This window comes from Periplaneta americana, chromosome 12, assembly GCF_040183065.1.
Source record: "Periplaneta americana isolate PAMFEO1 chromosome 12, P.americana_PAMFEO1_priV1, whole genome shotgun sequence".
NCBI lineage: Eukaryota > Metazoa > Arthropoda > Insecta > Blattodea > Blattidae > Periplaneta > Periplaneta americana.
Genome location: NC_091128.1, coordinates 68096166 through 68120574, shown reverse-complemented (window position 1 = coordinate 68120574; position 24409 = coordinate 68096166). Strand labels below are relative to the sequence as shown.

Sequence of the window (24409 nt, the reverse complement as noted above, 5' to 3'; positions counted from 1 at the left end):
ATGTTAAAAAAAAAAGTTACAACGGTCATCAATTTCAAAGACCCATTTATTTGTTTCCTGAACTTCTTGCAACAATAAAATCATTTTAAAAGACTCTTATTTCTTGGTTTTATAAAGTTTTTGCAACAATAACTCTCTGTTAACCTTCCTATTGTGAATGGGTCTAAATGACCCATTGCATTTACTAAAATTAACACAAATCGTACAAAAATAGCAATAATGTTACATGGCTTTGAGTAATCCTAAAAAAAACATCATTACGAATATTTCCTATTACTTTTATCCACAAAAATATAGTATTTCGTCATATATTTCACTTTGACACATCTATTGTGTTTGGGTCATTTAGACCCAGTCACGGATTTTGATTTTAATTATGAGTTACGTACTGTTGTGTTCCGATACACATTCTCACACTCTCTCTGACACTCACACTCTCTCATACTCTCACACTCTGACACACTCACACACTCTCACACTTTCACAAACTCTCACACTTACACATTCACACTCTCACAAACTCACTCACTCACTCACTCACACTGATATTAGCCGGTGTGTACAGATCTGCTGGATAATCACTTCAAGAACTGTGGGGCAGTATGTATGGTAGACCTGTTTTCTGTGCAACAGTATCACTTCAATTTTTCCAAACTACTAGCAGGTTTCTCAGGTTTGACAACAAATCAGTCCGACCAGTGAGATGACGTTATGATAAATTGGCTGCTATTATATCTTTTTCCTACATGTTTGTGGAACAAATGCCAAAAATATTCTTACCCTACTAAGATGTCACAGTATATGAGCAGTTGGTGCCATTTCGAGACAAATGTCCCTTCCGCTAGTACACACTTTCAAAATCCAGAGGGAAGTATGGTATAAAATTGTGATGTAAAAACAGCATAATATGGTTGTGCAGCAGAAGTGTGCAAAGCAAAGCCAGAAACTGGACCACGAGAAACAAACCAAGGCAGAAATGTTGGTAGCATTGAAAAGACTGATCGAAACATCACCACGGACAATTTTTTCACCAGCTATATTTTGACCGGTCCCACGCCGTGGCGTCGTGGTCTAAGGCATCCTGCCTAGGACTCGCGTTACGGAATGCGCGCTGGTTCGAGTCCTCATGGGGGAAGACATTTTCTCATGAAATTTCGCCCAGGGTATGGGGCCGGTGCCCACCCAGCATCGTGATGCACTTGGGAGCTATGATAGCTAGCGAAATCCGGTTACACAAACCACCTATAACGGCTGGGGGGCTAACCACACGATACCTCCATTTTGGTTGGATGATCGTGCACCTCTGCTTCGGCATGCGGCCGTGAGGCCCATCGTGGGCTGTAGCGCCACGGATTATTATATTTTGGCCGAGGAACTTCTCAAAAGGAATCTAACTTTAGTCAGAGCTCTGAGAAAAAACAAACCATAAGATATGCAGCTAAACTGTATGAGACCAGGGTGTCCAAGCGTTTTAGGATTTCAGCCCGACGTAACTATGGTGTCATATGTGTCTTAGAAGAATAAATCAGTGATTTTGCTGTCCACAGTGCATCACGATTGCAGTCTATCTTCAGAAGAGCACAGAAAGCCTGAAGTCATATTACATTACAACAAAACGAAGGAGGGATTGACACCACAGATAAACGTGCTAGTACCTACTCTTGCAAAACGAGTACCAAAAGATGGTCTGATTGTATGTTTTATAATGTACTCGATATTGAAGGAATAAATGCTTATGTATTATATATTCATGCGAGTACAATCCAAATAAATTGTACAGATGAAGATTGTTCCTGAAGGAATTGGACTAGGCCTAAAATTAACACAAGCAATGCGAGAAAAAAAATGAAGCCTGCCTCAGAATATAAAACTAAGTTTGGAAAATGTTCCAGGAACTAGTTCAGGAGAAAGTGCAACAAAAAGGAATGTAGACCGAAGAAAGACCAAAGCCTATCAAAAATGCAATAGGTGTAAAGCATTCCTCTACCAAGATCATGCAAACATTTTAGGCCTAATGCAACATTTGCATAGACTAAATCGGTAATTATTTTGTGTTTGGAAAATAAGACATTATTTGCTTTTTTTGAACCAAGGCATAAATAAAAGAAGATATTTAACTATTATATCCATTTTTCAAATCCTGGGTCAAACTGACCCATTCACAACATGTGTGACAAAGTTTCGAACATAATAGGAAGGTTAAATAATTAAAGATTATACATATTTCCTCAATGTTCATAATCTTCAGGAAGATTTCTAGCAGCTGTTTCCTCACTTAATAACAGGACTCTGCAGATTGTCTATATAAAATTCCCGGTGAATACCTTCCACATAGTGAATAATTGTTTGAAGGTGTTCTACTTTTTCCTTTTTTAAGGGCACTTTACCTGTAGGATAGCGTAAATTTTTAGGCATTTCAATTTGTTGTACACCAACATTGAAGGTATGTTTGACTAGACCACTGATGAATGCGAATTCCGTAATATAGCCAGGATTATCTGAATCATATTTGAAGTGATGCAGTAAAGTTATGCAAAAATGGACCCTCTCATCTTCTGTTTCGATGAACTTTCGAAAGAGAAAGCTGTTCTCTAATAATACTTGGTCCACGAGTCTTTAAAGTTTAAAATTTCAGTGGCTCTATCTACTTCTTTTACAGTAAATGCTTTGTGGGGTGCTACTTTCTATTATTAGTTCAGTTAATTGGTGTGCAGTGTAAATTCGATCTTTCTTAACCTCCTCTTCACTATGCTGAAATCACGATCGCAAGAAAGAAAACTATGCCTCATAATGGAAAAGAATCTTTTTGCGTCAGTTAATGGTAGGAGCAGCCTGGAAAAAGGATGATTTTCATTCTGTCCAGCACAATTGTCGCTGAACAACCGGACTTCAATATGAGCAGGCACATAATTCTGTAAATAATTCAACAAAACCGGACTTCATCAGATATCAGAAATGCATACAACACGTACTTCTCTATTTTTTTTTTTTTACAGTTTTCCATAATTTCTCTTTATGTCTCTACAACGAGTAAAACAACTATCACTGTACTTAACAAGTTATCGCGATCGAACCATAAATTATTCCCAATAAGCCTACGAAGACAATGTAGAATTACTCTGAAATAAAATGTTTACATGTGTCACTCTTTCCCTGAGACAAAAAATGTATGACATGGTATCTGCAAATGATCAGCCGAAGAAGCCACCCGTGTCCACTCTATAACATGTACTATAAACTCAACCATACACCTAATTAGGCTATTAGTTAAAAAGGCAGATGTCCAGGAAATTATCTTTGACATGTCCAGGATCTCTGAATTACACTTCTACTATAATCACAGTTGACTAAGAAATAGGTGGCTGATTTGGATGAGTTTCGTTAAAAAGTGTGCATACCTCTAGTTGTGTACATCTCCTGTCATCAAATTCTATCATCATCAGAATCTTCACTTTCCCATTACATAAAATTATGCTCTTAGAGGGATTATATTAAGCAACTATAAGGTGTAATTTAAACATATTCTCGATGACGTCATAACTCGCACAATAATAATCGCAAAACTTTTATTTTTTTACTATTACACTTTTACTACGTCATACTATTTTTGACCAATAAAACGGTACGAAAGGACGTCTTTCAACCAATCATGGCTGCTTATGGCACAATTTTATCGCTTCCCTAGCATTTATTTAATTTTATTGCTTCCCTAGCATTTGTTTTTATCACCACCCTAGCATTTGTTTCTTTGTTTGCCAACGTTTCAAACTGCAAATTCTTTACGGCACTATAAAACATACTCTGCGATCGTAATTTGTTTCCCGCATAGATAGCCGACTGAAAATGGCGACTTCGTTCAAACATTTTGGTGAAGGTAACATTAGTGAAATAGAATTTAATACGTCAATTAATTTCTACTTTATTGTATTAGAATACTTCATTTCTTCTCATTTTTATATACTTTCTTCTGTTTTTATCACCTCCCTACCATTTGTTTTTTTTTTGCCAACATTTCAAACTCCAAATTCTTTACGGTACTATAAAACACGTTTTGCAATCGTCATTTGTTTACAGCATAGACAGTCAACTGAAAATGGCGCCTCCGTTCAAACGTTTTGGTGAAGCTAACATCACAGTCTAGTATATCGTCGTCGTTTCTGCAATAACTCCTATGTGCAATATATAAAATTTTTCAGTAGGAAGAAAAATATATTTATTCATCCTATGGCAGCCGTACATAGAAGATTGTGAATTCTTACATTTTTGAAAGAAAGAAATATAATTACATATAGGAGATTTTATTATTTTCTGTATCACTATTTAAGTTATTTAATAGAGTAAAAATCTGAAAATCGATAAATATGTCACATAGGAATTATTGCAGGAACAACGACGATATACAGTCACGAAGCTCAATATGTAGGAAATATGCATCCATAGATAGTTGCTAACTACTAGGATCGCTAATATCGCCCCATTATAGACAATGCAAAATAATACCGGCACAGTCTATTGTTCCCAGTACCCTCAACAACTCAAGCTTCGTGATTGTATAAACTAGACTATGCTAACATTGTGAAATAGAATTTCAGTAAGTCAATTAATATTTTATGGGTACTTTATTTCTTCTAATCTTTATATACTTTCTTCTAATCGTGTAATAGTCAATTAAATCTCACTAGAGTTTTTATTTTCCCTAGATAAATCAAAACCTCTAGTGCGATTACTGTTGATAAAAATATTCCTTTCTAAAGTTCGACATGTCTGAGCTTTTTGTCCAAAATCTTGTTTAATTTTAACTGCAATTATGCAGTAATTTTGAAAAATCCTGTAAATCTTGTAAACTTTCTCTTTTTAACATGTCATTAAAACGCCGAATAGAACGCCTAAAGTGAAATATCGCTATAGATACATTTTATCGGTCCACGCCTGTGGAGTAACGGTTAGCACGTCTAGCCACGAAACCAGGTGGCCCGGGTTCATTCCCGGTCGGGGCAAGTTACCTGGTTGAGGTTTTTTCCGGGGTTTTCCCTCAATCCAATATGAGCAAATGCTGGGTAACTTTCGGTGTTGGACCCCGGACTCATTTCACCGGCATTATCATCTTCATCTCATTCAGACGCTAAATAACCAAAGCTGTTGATAAAGCGTCGTAAAATAACCTAGGCCTACTACTACTACTACTACTACTACTACTACTACTACTACTACTACTACTACTACTACTACAACATTGTACCAAAACGGGAGGAAAAAAACAAGAAAAGAAATAAGACGATGATTCCCTTAAGTCTGCTACTAGTGGCTATGTAACACAGTAGTATTATTATTCTTATGATTCACACACGTACTAAAATACATTCTCCTGCTCAAGCCGTACGTGGCAGTGAATGCGTTACCTCAGTGATGTGAGATCACACCGATTTATTAGTAAATAAATTATTAATGCAATACAAACAACGTAGTATAATACAATGCGATGCATTGCACTGCAATACAAAACAACAGGTTCATGTGCAATCCATATCCAGGTATCCGGATAAAAGTTGTCCAGAATAAAAAAAAAAAAAAAAAAAAAAAAAGGAAACTATTTATTACACTATAGTTTCACAAACTGTTTGCACACATAATTTATCTACTTATCCACTATAAATTACAAATATGAAGACACTACAGTATCTTATTATGCTGATCTGTTATGAACATTATTGCACTGCAAAACGTATGAATAAAATGAATAAATATATTACAACTCACAAAAACTGCAAGTAGAAAATGGCTTTTCACTCTTCACTCTATACCTTTACAGACAGTTCCCAGTACTGCAATGTGGTGTAGGTGGGGTAAGTATTGGAGAGGGACTGTTTTACGTTTCAAGATAACCGCAATTCGCTGTAGGCCTACTTCATCACGTCACTGAAGAGACAAGAGTTAATAGAGTCAGTACGCGATTAGATTACACTTGTTTCTATAGGAGGTAAGAGCATTCGTGAAATGGGAAAAATACTGAATTTGCATTTTTCTACACTACGTTACGTAATTAAGAGATATGACAAAAGCAACACTACAGCAAGTAAAAATATAGAACGGTCCATCCAGGAATACTGAACACAAAGGAACGACGACAGATTGTGACGTTGGACTCTCTATTTCTACTAAGGAATTGGCAAATCATGTAGAAGCAACATTGGCTATACGCGTAATTGAGCTAACTGTTCGCCATGTTTTATAAGAGGTTGATATAAATGGAACAGTAATAACTAGAAGGAAGACATTATAAGCGAATCAAACAGGCCAAAGAGAATAGAGTTTTCCAGAAAGTTTATGAATAAAACGATAGAGTTTTGAAAAAGTGTTTTCCCCGAAAATGGAAATTTAAGTTATTTGGAACGGATAGACGAAAGCTTGTTTTGCGTAAGTGTAACAAAGACTTCAAAATATCCAGGCCCAAGCATAATGGAGTGAACGTGATAGTACTCTGATGTTGGAAACTTGTCATTCATTCATGAAAAAATTAATGCTAGAGTATAATATATCAAAGTGTTTGTCTATTATATTCTGTTTTCATACAGAGGAAGCTTACGCTGAAATTTCAAACGGTTTGACCACCGTGGTCTTTTGCTGCTGTTGCTATGTGAAACTGCAACATTAGGAAATTTTCTTGCACCGCAGTTACTCTCTTTTAGTTAAGTCATCACTAGGGAGCGTACTTTGTCCCAGGAGGCTACAAGATTAAGTATTACTAAGTTTTTAAGTGGACGAACGCGTGCATCAGGCAAGCGAAGTACTTGTCTGGCGGCTCACGCGACTCTTGTTTCGTACCGTAAAATGAGCAGAACAAAACATGGACTACTTTAACAATTGCACTAATATTTACAATTTGAATTACACTATGTACATTAGAATAAGCTATTTTTACCATTTACAAAATAATAAAGAATGTAGGCCAACATAGATCACACATTATTTACACTATTAAGCTTATGTACAGTGTTGTATATTGTAATGCAAGCTATTTTATTTCATAATACTATAGCCTACTTATTTTGTAAATTGTGTGCAATAGTGTAAATAATGTTTGATCAATATAAATCTTCATTCTTTATGATAGTGTAAATTGTGAAAATAGCGTAGTTCAGTGTACTGTACATAATGTAAATGGCTGTCAGACATTGACTACTTTCAAAGCCGATTGTCAGAAAGGCTGCTTTTCGTCTCTAGAATACGAACTTTATTCAAATATTACTTTTGTAGAATATTTAATTTTAATATAATCAATTTTCCTTCATTATTTTAATCATTCCTTCTATCCAAATTATCTTATTTAATACTAAATTGTACTTGTTTGACTCTTTAGAATTGCTGAATAATTTTGATATCTTTACTGTGTTATGTATGTATGTATGTATGTATGTATGTATGTATGTATGTATGTATGTCTGTATTGCGAGTAATTTTACGGCTGTCGCAGTCTCCCGCTTCTCAACTTCCAGGTACTCCGGTTTTGCCAATCGCCCATTTGTAGACCCCTGCAGACCATATCCTCCTGAACCTCCTTGCTCCATTTTTTCATTGGCCTTCCTCTTTTCTTTTTTTTTTCCGGGGGAGTCCAGTTGAAGACCTTATTAGGCCAGCGGTCGGCTGACATTGTCTGGAGATGTCCATACCATATCAGGCGTTTAGTTTCCACTGATTGTAAGATATCTCCTGATACCTGCATTATATTTCGGACATCCTGATTCCTAATGTGGTCCATCCTCGAAATTTGACAACTATGGCGCCAGTAATCCATTTCTAGAGCCAACAATTTCTTCTTCATCCTGTCTCTCATTTCCCAAGTTTCAGATCCATAGGTATATATACTTTCTATTATACAGGGACATCATTTTATTTTTACTTCAATTTTTATTGTACCTGAGTTTTTGAATGTACTTCACTCCCACCCCTTCTACTAATGAAATTCAACCGTTCTCCACACAGAACCAAAGCCGCATATACAGTTATAGTAGCCTTACGGTCATAGTAAACAGTACGTTCCAAAAATATGTTCGCGTATTCCAGTGACGAAAGAGCTTTCAATATTGCATCATTTTCCATTTGCCTACGTCGCATCCCGGTTTCCCCCACCTGCTTCTATTCGCCTCTCTGTAAATACTAGTGGCTGGACTGTCTTAGCTCTTTTCTGAGAACATTAATTTCTGTTAGGAATTGGACGTCTACGTAATATTATACCCATACAATTGTTTACAATAACTTAAATAAAAGGGCCTCGTTAAGTAATTAACTGTCATGTGATTTCCTCCCTTTCTACGACGCTGCGACGTAACCACTTGGACGGACAGTAGATAGCATGTCTGAGTAATTTTATCTTTTCGGATCGGGCAGAAGTGAAGATTGAATTTACAGTGCGTAAGGTCTCTTTTATAGAGTAGGTACAGAATTATTTCAACATGATACGAAGTACGAACCTGGTAATTGGAATTAGGACAATAGTCTATAGTGCGATAATATGCACATTAGAACTGAAGCCTGTATCGAAATGAACGGCCACCATTTTCAAAAAGTGTTTAAATATGCATAGGCTATTATGATTATTTTTCAATTTAACTTCATTCTCTATAGAGAACGCTAATGTGCTGTAGACAGTATAATATACACTGCATAATGAATACGTCCGCATGGACAGCTCAGTTCGTGAGTAAAAATACTTATTGTTAATACTGTACTGTATTTTGATTAAACAAAAACCTAATGAAAATTATCGAACTCAAAATCGCGATATTTCCTAGTTTACGTAAATGGATGAACTGCTTTTCTTATACCTAGTAAAGTGATTTGTTTGTATATTACGCCAGTATCATCGAACTTCAGTCGTGGAAGGGGGTAGCAAACAGTATTTGCGGTTCTTAATCGTTGATCCAAAGGTATAGCCAGGTTAATATTAGAAATGTTAGTATAAATAAAATGATATCCCTGTAGCTTTATACATATATATATATATATATATATATATATATATATACTTGGCTTAGTTTTCCTTCTTACCTTGTCATTCCACGTCAAATCGCACAAAAATTACAGTATACAAATTTTGACCTTCATATTTATGATTGCGTTTATATTTTTTTACCAACTCTATGGGTCTAATAAACCAACAAGTGTGTTTTTATTTCCTCCTAAGTCCACATGTTTTTAAAATATTACATGTTAAAATTCGTTAAAAATGTCGCACAATGCAACATTTAAAGCGTCATACTTCTGACGATATTGATGTTAAAATTTTTTTGAAAAATGCATTTAAAAGCTTAAAGTACTGTCTTTTATTAAATATTTACTAACTAATTTCAATATAATTATTACAAATATTTTTTTTTATAATTCAATTTTTAAAACATATATATATATATATATATATATATATATATATATATATATATATCAATGTGAAATAGCTCTATTAAAAATCTAAAAAAAATTCCTACTAGGTGCACTGAAGTATTCTTAATAATTCCAGAAAAAATCAGAATGGGATCTCCAATAGTTTAATGGAAATTTGATTACTTATGACAGAATGTGTAGCGGTCGGCGCAGCAGCAGCAGTGGACGGGAAGAGTTAAAGCGCGCTGGGAGGTTTATCGGCGCTGGATGATTGACTGAACGTTGCACCCAGTACGGATCAAGTCACTCGAGGAAACACTGCTAATTTACTTATTATGATATCTTCAAATAATTGTACATTATGCTTTTTAAATTTTTATTTTCATTCACACTTTAAATTTTCATTCGTCTACCTTCTTTCTTGAAAGAAAATTGTTTTACTAAATCTTCAGTTTTTGACAACGGAATGAAAGAATGTAATTTTAATGTACCAGTTATTGGTTTTAGGTTATGGTATCTGGCCTGCAAATTTTCAGTGTGGTTTTTGTGCTTATTGAATGGACGAAATATAAATGACACGTTAGAAATGTTTTTTGTTCTACTTAGGTACTATGTGTGTAGATTCATTTGTGTTTTACCAAAGCGGAGAGTCTTTGTTAATTTAAGTGATAAAGTTGTTTTGATAGTAAATCGTGCTTTATCTATGCGAACTTAAGGGAAAAATTAGATAAACAAATACCTCTGTACGCACTTCCGGTTTGAGCCATTGGAAAGGATATCTCTCAGAAGTTCTCTGCACAACCTACGCAACCGCATGCGCCACATGACGGCCTTGGCGGAGCTCAGAAGGAGGTTGCATAATACTGTAGGCTATGTGTTGTCGCCAGTAGATTTAAATATCTAAGAGGTAACCAAAATAAAAGAAAAACATGCCCCTTGTAGTCAGTTTGTTGCCCCAGTACCGAACGCTTTTCTGTGAGGAAAGTTCACGTCCATACTGCGTTCTACACCACGCTGAACAGCTGTAACAGATCAACTCGGATAGCCCCAACACACAAACATGCAACCTTGGCTTGAGGTGTCGAAATCATTTACCGAGCTCTGTCAAGATCACCAGCTGACGCACGCGCTTGAGCGAGGTACGGATAACATTTGGAGAGAATCACTTTGCGATGGCGTAAAGCGAAAATTCCTTTCTCTTAGCGTCAACCATCTTTGGATCATTGTAGTAATTTAAATTTAATAATACATAATAAATGTAGTCCTTCTAATTTTAATTGTAAATGTCTCCCTTTTGAAATAAGCTGCAGTTGTCAAATATCTGAGCATCAGTACAAATCAGCATGTGAGATGGTATTCTCATATGTCTTACCTATGCAGCAGATTATGTAAAACAATCCATACCAGTGGCGGCTCGTGAACATTTTTGTTGGTAAGGCCAGATATTTTACAAGTTGTGCGGTACTATACGTTAAATAATGCACCAAGATTTTTTTTATTTCATTTTAGTTAATTTCAGCATAATACAACTAAAACTACCAACTACATAATAACGCAAATTCAACATTAAACTCACCAATTTGTAGAGTTATTTATAAAGAAGATGTGCTCGTCTGTCCTTCTGGCTGGCAAACTTTTCGATGATCATGTTCAAGTTCGGAAATTGATGGAGATGCTTCTTATGGTTAAAACAGAAAGCCAACAAATTCAGCCTATCTTGACCCATGGTGTTTCTGAGAAATGTTTTTATCCTGTTTAATGTGCTGAAACTTCATTCTGACTCAGCTGTTGAAATAGGTGTTGTTAGTGAGATTCGAAGGGCTTTGCTCACTTCAAATGAAAAAAATCACACACAGAGGAATTGTCTTTAAATGTATCATTTCGACAGATAACTGATCATTCGTTAATAAATTTTTCTTTCGAAATTAATGAACTGTAATTTTTATGAAAACATTAGCCAGGATGGTTGGGAACTTATATCTGTATGAAGGGAATTTCTTTGGATCAAGTAGATTACATTAAAGTTGTCAAATATATGTGACTGCAAGAAACATCCATTGAATTAGTTGATAATGATATCGCATACTTCTTTGTCATCTCCCGACAGATTTACTTGCCTACTGAGTTTCAGCCTTTTTCTTGGCGGAAACGAATATTCTTCTTCATCATCGACATTTATTTCATATCTGTTAGTGTTCTTTCTGATTTCCATTACAGCTGACTCAAAATGTTGTAATGCGTCAGATATGCTCAATCTATTTGCAGTTTGCATCTGTATTATATTGTATAATATACCAACATGTTTCATCAAGTTATAAAAGAAATTGAAACAAAAACAAAAATGCATTATTATTTAACAAGTTTTTAGGTCAAAAGCTTCTCCCACTGTTATATCTTCCCATTCATTTGAGTTATCTCCCTCTTCAATCCTTTCGAAGCATTTCAATAGCTCCTCTTTATTTTTCTTAACAGAGGATACAACTCGGGACTGAAAATTCCATCCTATTGCTAAAATGGTTTATATGCGCTTACTGCACACAGATCGCAATAGATCACTGCGTTTAGGTGAAGTGGAGAAGAATTTGTGAAGCCAGTAATATTTGCAAAAAACAACTTCACTGATTTAATGAGTTTTGAACATGCACTTTTTATAACTAAATTAAGTTGGTGGGCGTAGTAATGAACAAATTTCGCATAAGGAAATGTTTTCTGCACCAAAGTCTGGACCCCGCCCTGATTTCCACTCATTACTGCAGCACCAGCATATGCTTGAGCTATGAGTTTATTTTCTAAATTGAAAGGTTGTAGACTTTGTTTTAGAACATCGCTCAGAACGTTAGCCGTACGATTGTTTACCTCTTTGAAAGAAAGAAATCTTTTCACAAGTTTACAACCTTTTGTGTACCTCAAAATAATAACAAATTGGCTTTTGCAGGTTATGTCTGTTTTTTCGTCAGCCTGCACAGCAACAAGATCTGTAGAATTAATGTCCTGCTTCAGATCTTCGATGTATGCCTCATACATACTGTCTAATAATTCATTTTGTATAGTTGTGAAGTATATTTAAAAAAGAAATACTGTTTAAGTGTTCATCCAATGGATTATCAAGGCTGGCAAATAAAGATAAGTCTAACAAATTTCTGTGATTTGCAGATCCTTGATTTTCGCTATGATCCCTCAGTGATAATTCGTGAGTTCCGCAAAATAGTAAAGCATCAATTATTATTCTCCCTAGTAGGCCTATATGCCTTTTTTGTGACCAGTAAGGCCTATATGCTTTTTTTTTTTTGTGACCTGTACGTTGTGTTTCTGAATTTAAATTTTGACCGCGGAATCAATTTGTGCTGCGATATTTACTATCCCACATATTTTAAACTTAAAGCATTTTCTAGAATTAACTCACTGCGACTCACAGAACAACAAATATCTGCGACAGTTGCTTCCGTCCGTCAGGCGGGCCAGCTTGGACGGGCCCCAAACGAAGCATATACTCGTAACGGTAACTTCGTAACACTTCGTGAATTTCCATCGGCATGGCAGTTGAGTGCTAAAGTGACTCAAATTGTGGGGCCCTTTGACGCGGGCTCAAGCTCACAATATTTAGTGTCATACAATCTGTGACGTTTCACCGACACACATCGCTTAATGTGACGAAATTCACTGAAACAATTATGAATCCAGTACACTGTCCTGAACAAAATTAAGGTATTTTAAATGCGAAAAAAGAATTTATGGGGGAAGAAATATTGGGGTGGCCTCTCAGGACGACCGCCCCTCATCAATACATTCGGTGGGTTGTTTGTTTCCGGGCTTCTGTCGGGTCGCCTCGGTTGCTGGAGCTGGCGTTTCGACCATCTTGCTGTGGTCATAGCGAGAGGGTTGAAACTTCAGCTCCAACAACCGAGATGACGCGGTGAAAGTCCAGAAACCAGCGACCCAAGGACATCGGCCGCGGAAACCTACGCCAATACTTAATTTGTAAATTTGATATTCCTTGTAGTATTTTGCCAATCAGTATTATGTGTACAGTTTATTAAGCCCTTTCTTAGTCCACCATCCAATATGGGCATTATTGCGTGAGATAGAAGTTAAGAAATTTCTTTAGATCCTCCATTTCTTTCTACAAAAAAAAAAAAAAAAAAAGGATACTCAAAATCTGCTTTAAACGTATTCATTACCCTTGTAAACTCATATTTCATTTAAATATTGCACAAGTTTAAACAATTATACAAAATCACAAATACCTCAAAGATAATCTAACATTTACTTATGTTTACAATACTAGGCGAAATGTTAATTTACCATTAAGAAACAGTATTAGTCTGGGAGCAAGCTCATATAGATAGCTCCATAATCAAAATGGACCCAAATTTTCAACATTTTCCGTTATCAATTTCAATTTAAAAATTAGACAACTGCCTATAAATGATATTTAAATCGATAGCATGTATGAAATTAGTCTTTTTGTTTGTTTATATATATATATATATATATATATATATATATATATATATATATATATATAACTTCGAAGCTGTGTTGGAAAGAGTGGATGAAGAAAGAATGATGCTGAAACTGATCAGAAAGAGAAAAAGGAATTGATTGGGTCACTGGCTGAGAAGAAACTGCCTACTGAAAGATGAACTCGAAGGAATGGTGAACGGGAGAAGAGTTCGGGGCAGGAGAAGATATCAGATGATAGACGACATTAAGATATATATGGATCATATGAGGAGACAAAGAGGAAGGCAGAAAATAGAAAAGACTGGAGAATGCTGGGTTTGCAGTGAAAGACCTGCCTTTGGGGAGAACACTATGAATGAATGAATATATAACTTGTATTTCTTGTAAGTTATTTAGAGAGAGAGAGAGAGAGAGAGTAACTTCATCCAAACACGAGCTTTGCTCATAAGGGTGAGTGTTCCTGATTTTTTTATATTTCCTATGTCATTTAATATACCTAAATAAATATCAAACATGAGATACGTTCTAACCGTATACCCTTTATACGCTACACATGCTTACACGCATGCACACATGAATAGGCCTACACACCGTTGGCTTACTTGTAAAACCTCGTAGCTGCATTTGAGAAAATTGTACAAGAGAGCAAAATAACTTCATAATTCTTTTTATCCCCATCTAACAACTATTATGCATTTGTTATTTATAAAATATAGAAACATTTGTGGATTTAGCCTACGAGGTATTATCCGTAGACTCATTTTGAAAATATACACAGATTTCGAAACTGGGAAAAAAAAATTGAACTTGGGTTTTTAGAAGTAAGACGAAAAAACACACATACAGAGAGAGAGAGAGAGAGAGAGGGGGGGGTGATTCAAGAGAAATAGTAAATATTTTATGGTGTGGTAGTATGGACTATTCTGAGCAAAAAGTTCATATAAATATGTGTACAACTTTCAAAGGGTGTGGAAATGAGGCGTTTGAATGCTACTAACGAAATAAGCACAACTCACAAGGAACAATGGTCGCTCGCATTATGAATAGTGCTGCCCTCATAAAGAAACAAGACAACCTCAAAAGGGCAACACTTGTCAGCAGAGCGGAAAAGTGCATTGAAGCCGGTAGTGGAATTTTGAACCATTATTTTGAACTATTTAAATATACTGATACAATCTAAATAAACAATAAATGTAGCCTAATCATTAGGTAATTTGTCTTTCCATTTCCTAGCAGTCTGGTAGCTGCAGGATCGCTTACGATCATTCTGGTCAGGCACTTACGGAAGAAGATTGCAAGAAAGACAATGTTTCCTAATTCACAAAAGGTAAAACACGTATCGACTAAATTGTCATAAATGCTATAGGCCTACACTATAAATTATTGTTAAGCACCTGCTAAAGCAGTATTTCCATACAGTATAACTGCATGTGTAAAAGTTTCATTGTTCTTTAAAATTAATGAAACAATATAATAAATTATCGGGGCAGCGTAACTCCGCCTTCTAGGCGCCCCAACCTCAGAAGTGGGTTACAAATCAGCCATTGCCAGGAGAGACCAGAAATGTCAAATGACAACCTGGCAGGGGCGTATTTTGCGGGCTACCGGGGCTACCGGCGGTAGCCCAAGGAAATTACAAAAGAAAAAGTTTATAATATAACATAATGTAATAATTTTGTATTATTAGTTTTACCATAGTAATTAAAATTAAAGCAATTGTTAGATATATTTTGTGTAATAATAGGGTCAGCGGTAGCCCAAACCTTTTAACCAGTATACGCCACTGCAACCTGGTGGCATTGGATTAAAATATTATATACATACATAATAAATTATCCTTCATAACTGTCGGTACATGTGAAAGATTTCTCACTTAATTTCTTAAGTAAGTTTCGCTACACCAAACCAGAGATTTAAAAGGTGACATGTTCCTAGTAGTCTCATGAAGTTGTTTGGTAAAATATTCATTTTTGAAAATAACTACCTGGAAGTTTATTAACTTTATTGTAACATCGCTGTAATCATTAATCTCAGGTTGCTCGGAGCATTATGTGCCGTGAAAGACGTGATCTAACGTCATAATTTGATGTATATAAGGTATTATTATACCTTACACTTCTATCCAGCAATTCTCATCGATAAGAGCTCTCCTTTATATACAGAATGGTTCATGAGAAATAGTAAATATTTTAGGGCAACTATGGCCAAACTCGTCGCACTCGGTTCGAGTCCTGAAAATCACCCCTCCCTACAGGATGATTGACATGTTTACTGTACTCAATGCTGTATCTCAGTAGCGTCTCGTAGTATAATGATGTCAAAGCAAGCGCATTTTTCTGACCTTGACGTCGTGCGCGGGCATCAAGAGCTAGGTATGGAAGGAGGAAGGATTATGTATATGAATAAGCAGCCTGTTGGGTTAAGAAAACAGTGTTGTACAACCTTCAAACGGAACGTGAAATTTTATGTCGTTATTTTTATACAGCTTCTTTCTGTTTGATATTAGGCCTATCTATATTGTCTGTAAAACAGAAGTACTAATACCAGTTTCTTAATCCTGATATTGTATTTTAAACGTTAATAACATAATAAAGAGTTAAGAAGGAATATTCACTTAAATTCCATAGTAGTACAACAATACTGTAATAAGTGAATGAAGCACATCATTCATAAAGAAAGTGATATCCCAAAGAAAGAGATTGAGTATGACATGATAAGTTGGAATTGATGGTATCTTTAACCTTATAAAATTAATCAATAAACTAATCCAAATAATATTTTAGTACAAAGCAAAGTTACCTATGTACTGTATAAGCTATGTTTTAACTGTAACTAATATTACATAACAAAACTCTTATCGCGTTACGCTTTTAAGTTGATATTGGTGCGCAACTTCCTATCATTAGAATATTAAATTATTTTCTCCAAATCTGTTGAAGCTATAGAGCGATCGTTTTTACAACACATGAGCACATATCTTTTGTTTATGATGTAACAGTAGTTGCTTCGTTAATTCATTTCCTTACAAACATTTTCCATGTGAATATTTTCAAATTTTTTAGTACACTATCTTCAGTAAAAAGTATTTACGAAAACATTGTTTCAGTAGGCTACCTGTAAGGCTACTAGGCCTAAATAAACATATCTGAAAATTTTATTTTTCTAAAAAAGAAAAAAAATTGAGGAAATATTCCTTTTCAATAAAAAGCAAATTTGTGAAAAATGAGCGTTAGAATTAAAACTTACGTTATAGTAATGCATTTATATTTCTCAGAAAAATCTAAAAATTAACATGGATATAGTTTTAATAAGCTCTCTTCCCTTTATCCTTTAAATTAGTGCTGGCCAACCCTGTATATAGCTCGATCAAGCGGCATATACTATCTCTTTCGTCTGTCTCTTTCCTTTCCGCTGTAAAGCGCTCAGGCTCTCCTGAGCTCTAAAGCGCGCGCTTGCGAATGTGGGCATCAGTTGACATGACTGTCGTAGTAGAACAGGTATCTTTTAACGTAACAAACATGTCTCTTTCTAAGGAGCTTTCGCAAGCGACAAAAAAAAAAGTATTTTCACAAAGAATCGAGAATCTTGCATAAATAGCAGTTCATGTGCTTCGTCCCATGCAGAAATTGTAGGCCGAAGAAAATGTAACATTGTCAAGTAACGTTCACCATTCATGGTGTCTCGCAACAGATATGGTCCAACAACACGAAGTCCAGATCTGACCTCATGTGACTTCTTTTTATGGGGATGGGCCAAAGAAGAATTGTATCGGAGCAAACCTCAAATTCTTGATGAGCTTGAAGATAGGATCCGTGAAGTCATAGCTGCTACTCCCGCCGAGTACCTAAGAAAAGTGTGGAAAATGTACCTATCCGTTTGAGGAAATGTCTTGAAAATGCTGGAGCACATATTGAGTTGTGACTTTCGCACATGCAATGGCAATGTGTGAGCAAAAATGGGGTTTCTATTGTGTAAACCTTTTGAGAAATAGGTGTTTAAAAATAGGGAGTGACTTCTCACCCACTCTGCAGTTTTTCTGAAGAACTATTGCTGATAACACGAACAGTAGCAAGTTCTTTGGCCTTTTCCTCAATCGAAAAAGAAAACAATTACGTTCCTATTCAGATTATAAATGGATAATCATGCATGGACAAAAATCTGAAAATCGCATATCGATATAATATTGTTAGATCTAGATCAATATTTTACTTATGAAAATATCGACAAATAGCCTACAAAATTATATCGATGTCCACATCGAAAAATATATCTCTTGTTAGAATGTTTCAATTAGTATACTTACTTACTTACTGGCTTTTAAGGAACCCGGAGGTTCATTGCCGCCCTCACATAAGCCCGCCATTGGTCCCTATCCTGAGCATGATTAATCCATTCTCTATCATTATATCCCACCTCCCTCAAATCCATTTTAATATTATCCTCCCATCTACGTCTCGGCCTTCCCAAAGGTCTTTTTCCCTCCGGCCTCCCAACTAACACTCTATATGCTTTCTGGATTCGCCCATACGTGCTACATGCCCTGCCCATCTCAAACGTCTGGATCTAATGTTCCTAATTATGTCAGGTTAAGAATACAATGCGTGCAGTTCTGTGTTGTGTAACTTTCTCCATTCTCCTGTAATTTCATTTCTCTTAGCCCCAAATATTTTCCTAAGCAACTTATTCTCAAACACCCTTAACTTATGTTCCTCTCTCAAAGTGAGAGTCCAAGTTTCACAACCATAAAGAACAACCGGTAATATAACTGTTTTATAAATTATAACTTTCAGATTTTTTAATAGCAGACTGGATGATAAGAGCTTCTCAACCGAATAATAACAGACATTTCCCATATTTATTCTGTGTTTAATTTCCTCCCGAATATCATTTATATTTGTTACTGTTGCTCCAAGATATTTGAACTTCTCCACCTCTTCAAAAGATAAATTTCCAATTTTCATATTTCCATTTCGTACAATATTCTCGTCACGAGACATAATCATATACTTTGTCTTTTCGGGATTTACTTCCAAACCTATCTCTTTACTTGCTTTCAGTAAAATTCCCGTGTTTTCCGTATTTGTTTTTGGATTTTCTCCTAACATATTCACGTCATGCGCATAGGCAAGCAGCTGATGTAACCCGTTCAATTCCAAGCCCTCTCTGTTATCCTGGACTTTCCTAATGGCATATTCTAGAGCAAAGTTAAAAAGTAAAGGTGATAGTGCATCTCCTTGCTTTAGCCCGCAGTGAATTGGAAACGCATCTGACAGAAACTGACCCATACGAACTCTGCTGTACGTTTCACTGAGACACATTTTAATTAATCGAACTAGTTTCTTGGGAATACCAAATTCAATAAGAATATCATATAAAACTTCTCTCTTAACCGAGTCATATGCCTTTTTGAAATCTATGAATAACTGATGCACTGTACCCTTATGCTCCCATTTTTTCTCCATTATCTGTCGAATACAAAATATCTGATCAATAGTTGATCTATTACGCCTAAAACCACACTGATGATCCCCAATAATTTCATCTACATATGGAGTTAATCTTCTCAAAAGAATATTGGACAAAGTTTCAATTAGTATGTCGAATAATAATTATAGACGTTATCGTTGTCATTATTATTATTATTATTATTATTATTATCATTTCATATTAACATCCAAACAAAATTAATATACTGTATTATAAAATTATAATATTTTTAAATCTAGAAAAGGTCGACTACAAATTGTAAACAGTGTATTTCCTGAAGAATAACTTGGATGAAAGAATATAAACGAATAAAAAAGTAATACATTTCTAAATATTACACAACATCATGTAAATTACTATTATAGCTATCGTAAGTGCATAGCTTGTGCGACGAGAAACAAGCTCGTAATCAGACAGGAAAGTCCAAGCACTGGAGATGTTAAGAACCTGAAACGGGAACAGGATCAGGTACAAGGGCGTCTTCATGATTGCACATTTTTACGGCGTAGTTAATAAACATCAGAGATCAAGTCTGGTTGGCCACATCGTATAATACAAGTTTTACGCGGAGAATAAACAATTACCATTTTTACATTTCTCAATTTCTTATGTACTGGAGCTGAATTCAATTACTGAAGGATTACGAGAAGTGCGGCGTCAGAAGGAAGTGAATGTAAAAGAGCAGATGTTCTACTTCTTACTGGGGGAAGTCCAGCAACATCAGGTATTGGTGCCAGAAATGGGCGAGATAGTGAGCTGCATTTGAGCGGGGAAGTCCAGAAGGCCGATTACCATATCCTGATTTGCAATTTTCCTCAATACCTGCAGGCTAATGCATAATTTACAACTGGTACCCCACCTCCGTGACACACAAGTGTGTTCAATATGTAGAGATCCTTTAAATTCTAGAGACGCGATAACGCGAATTATTATTATTATTATTATTATTATTATTATTATTATTATTATTATTATTATTATTATTATTATTAATTGCCAGTTTTCTAACCATTTCTTTACAAGTACTTCTTCTCATAACCCAAAAAACACGCTTTTAAATTGCGAAATGAAGCGGGTTCTTCTTCTTCTTCTTCTTATTATTATTATTATTATTATTATTATTATTATTATTATTATTATTATTATTTTAGTTGGTTATTTAACGACGCTGTATCAACTACGAGGTTATTTAGCGTCGATGAGATTGGTGATAGATGCTATTTGGCGAAATGAGACCGAGGATTCGCCATAGATTACCTGGCATTCACTTTACGGTTGGGGAAAACCTCGGAAGAAACGTAACCAGGTAATCAGTCCAAGCGGGATCGAACCCGCGCCCGAGCGCAACTTCAGACCAGCAGGTAAGCGCCTTAACTGAGCCACGCCGGTGGCTATTATTATTATTATTATTATTATTATTATTATTATTATTATTATTATTATTATTATTATTATTATTATTATTACAAAACTTTATAAAATATTGCTGAATTTACAATATAATACCACTGCACTCTGTATATACAATTTTTCAGTTAACATAGATTTCTAAAAATTTTAATTCCCCTCCACATTATTCAAATATCTAAGCCAACTGTAGATCTTCGCAATAGTATTTACCCTAAAGGAGTTTCTGTGAATACCCTTTTTACTCTCCTTTCTTCTGGAACTCTTAGCACAAACCCAATCCATCGCGGTCTTCTTGCTTAATCTGGCTACAATATCAAATTCATTGTAAAAAACGTAAATTTCTATATTGCGTAGTTTCCTCTGTTTCAAAGTATCTGGATCTCTAACTGCTCTCAACATTTTTCTCAACGTGTTTCTTTCAGAAAGAAAGACAGAAAGTAAGTAAGAAAGAAGTTCGTATAATAATGCGGGGGGGGGGGGACATAATGAAAATTTTAAACGAACTCCACAATACTTGTTTCATTAGCGGAATCTGTATATATTTTTAAATAACATTTTCATAATTTCAATTTATTTCTTTTGATGGCAGACTTCGTTCGCAATTTTCTCAACAAATGAATGTAGACATCTATTAAAATTCATATAAAAAATACGTAAAAACCGAAAATTGATGCCGAAAATGCTGCAAGGTAGCATGAACCATGCCGAAATTACTGCAATGTAACCTAATCCATGAGTTTATTCAAGCAAGACAAAGAAAAGTACTATTATTATTATTATTATTATTATTATTATTATTATTATTATTATTATTATTATTATTATACCAATCTCATCGTGTTTAAATTCTTAAGCCAGAATTATTAAATCTGCATATACAGGTGTCTCACCTAACTCTGCGATCTCAAATATTTTCGAAATGAAACAAGATGTGAAAAATCTACTTGCGCAGGCATGTACCCTTGTCAGAGGCTCACACAATGAAAGGGTATGCACAATCCAAAAACTTAAAACAATATCACTTTTAACTCAAAGTTACCTTTTTTTAAATGGAACATGTATATTTTTCTATCGAACTGAACACTAGAGGTACAATTACTGATAACGAAAATAGTTTTACTTTCCTAAACAAAATACTAGTGGTCTATAGCTCAAAGAAACTTCACGTTTCTAAATTACATCCAGCACGGAAAACACACTCACAAATAATCAGTAATGTCTTTTCCACCGTTTGCATCAATACACTTGTAGAGATGGTGAACAAGAGAGCGTTGCACAGATAGTAGGCCTAGTGTTATATTGCAACCATGGTTTGATGAAGATTGTTCCATTGCAGTAGATAGAAGGAAACAGGCAAAATTGAAATTCTTACAGGATCCAATTGTGGAGAATAGAGATCATTATTTCAATGAAAGACGGGAAGCAAGTCATACATTTAGGAATAAAAAGAGAGATTACTTGAAGGAAAAACTGAATGAGGTAGAAACAAATAGTAAGAATAAAAACATTCGAGATTTATATAAGGGTATAAAGGAATTTAAAAATGGATATCAGGCAAGGGTAAACGTGATCAAGGATAAGAATGGTGACTTGCTTGCAGACTCTCATTCAATCCTGAACAGATGGAAAAACTATTTTGGGCAACTACTAAATATACATAGGCCAAGTAGAAATGATCGGGACGAAATTGAAATACAAACTGCTGAGCCATTTATACCGGAACCCAAACCTTCTGAAGTCGAAATTGCGATAGAAAATCTGAAAAAGTACAAGTCTCCAGGTATTGATCAAATTCCAGCAGAATTAATACAAGAGGGTGGATGGGCAGTATCTAGCGAAATTTATAAACTTGTACTTGCAATTTGGGAAAAGGAAATTGTACCAGAACAATGGAAGGAGTCCATAATCGTACCTATTTTTAAGAAGGGGGACAAGACTAACTGTAGTAACTTTCGAGGACTATCACTTTTGTTGACGTCGTACAAAATTTTGTCGAATATCCTTTTGAGAAGATTAACTCCATATGTAGATGAAATTATTGGGGACCATCAGTGTGGTTTTAGGCGTAATAGATCGACTATTGATCAGATTTTTTGTATTCGACAGATATTGGAGAAAAAATGGGAGTATAAGGGTACAGTGCATCAGTTATTCATAGATTTCAAAAAAGCGTATGACTCAGTTAAGGGAGAAGTTTTATATAATATTCTTATTGAATTTGGTATTCCCAAGAAACTAGTTCGATTAATTAAAATGTGTCTTAGTGAAACTTACAGCAGAGTCCGTATAGGCCATTTTCTATCTGATGCTTTTCCAATTCACTGCGGGCTAAAGCAGGGAGATGCACTATCACCTTTACTTTTTAACTTCGCTCTAGAATATGCCATTAGGAAAGTTCAGGATAACACAGAGGGTTTGGAATTGAACGGGTTACATCAGCTTCTTGTCTATGCGGATGACGTGAATATGTTAGGAGAAAATCCACAAACAATTAGGGAAAACGCGGAAATTCTTGTTGAAGTAAGTAGAGCGATAGGGTTGGAAATAATCCCGAAAAGACTAAGTATATGATTATGTCTCGTGACCGGAATATTGTACGAAATGGAACTATAAAAATTGGAGATTTATCCTTCGAAGAGGTGGAAAAATTCAAATATGTTGGAGCAACAGTAACAAATCTAAATGGCACTCGGGAGGAAATTAAACGCAGAATAAATATGGGAAATGCCTGTTATTATTCGGTTGAGAAGCTTTTGTCATCTAGTCTTCTGTCAAAAAGTCTGAAAGTTAGAATTTATAAAACAGTTATATTACCGGTTGTTCTGTATGGTTGTGAAACTTGGACTCTCACTTTGAGAGAGGAACAGAGATTAAGGGTGCTTGAGAATAAGGTTCTTAGGAAAATATTTGGGGCTAAGAGAGATGAAGTTACAGGAGAATGGAGAAAGTTACACAACGCAGAACTGCACGCATTGTATACTTCACCTGACATAATAAGGAACATAAAATCCAGACGTTTGAGATGGGCAGGACATGTAGCACGTATGGGCGAATCCAGAAAGCATTTAGAGTGTTAGTTGGGAGGCCGGAGGGAAAAAGACCTTTGGGGAGGCCGAGACGTAGATGGGAAGATAATATTAAAATGGATTTGAGGGAGGTAGGATATGATGGCAGAGACTGGATTAGTCTTGCTCAGGATAGGGACCAATGGCGGGCTTATGTGAGGGCGGCAATGAACCTACGGGTTCCTTAAAAGCCAGTAAGTAAGTAAGTAAGTAAGTAAGTAATTAAGTGTTATATTGCAACACAAGCCGCAGTAATACGCTGTTGCATAGTCTCTAGTGTCGTTGGAACTTCCTGATACACTATCTTTCACTGAGTCCCAGAGAAAGAAGTCTTATGGCGTCAAGTCGGTGGATCGAGCTGGCCATCTAACAGGATCACCCCATCCTATCCACAGATTTGAAAACTTTGCATCCACTATTTCTCTGTAAACATGTGCGAAGTGTGTGGGACACCCATTATGCTGAAACTACATTGATAGACGAGTTTACAGGGGTAGAGTATATTGAAGAAATGCTGCGTAATGTAATGTTATCCGTTTAATGTTCCTTGATAAAAAATAGGGACCTACAATACGGTTGCCAATGATACCGCACCAAACATTGAT

General features: G+C 35.5%; 1 protein-coding gene across 9 annotated transcripts in view; it reads right to left on the bottom strand.

Moving 5' to 3' along the window:
* The window catches only part of LOC138710526 (glycerophosphocholine phosphodiesterase GPCPD1-like), a 279131-nt gene that overhangs the window by 246289 nt on the left and 8433 nt on the right, over positions 1-24409 (bottom strand). For 2 of the 9 annotated variants that reach the window (XM_069841479.1, XM_069841483.1), the window contains exon 1: positions 10955-11212. The exons of 6 other annotated variants lie outside the window; for them this stretch is intronic. The gene's annotated coding sequence lies outside the window, so the exon portion shown is untranslated. Of the gene's footprint in view, positions 1-5757; positions 5893-10954; positions 11213-24409 lie in introns of those variants that run through there. One more of the 9 variants, XM_069841482.1, reaches the window with a different exon arrangement.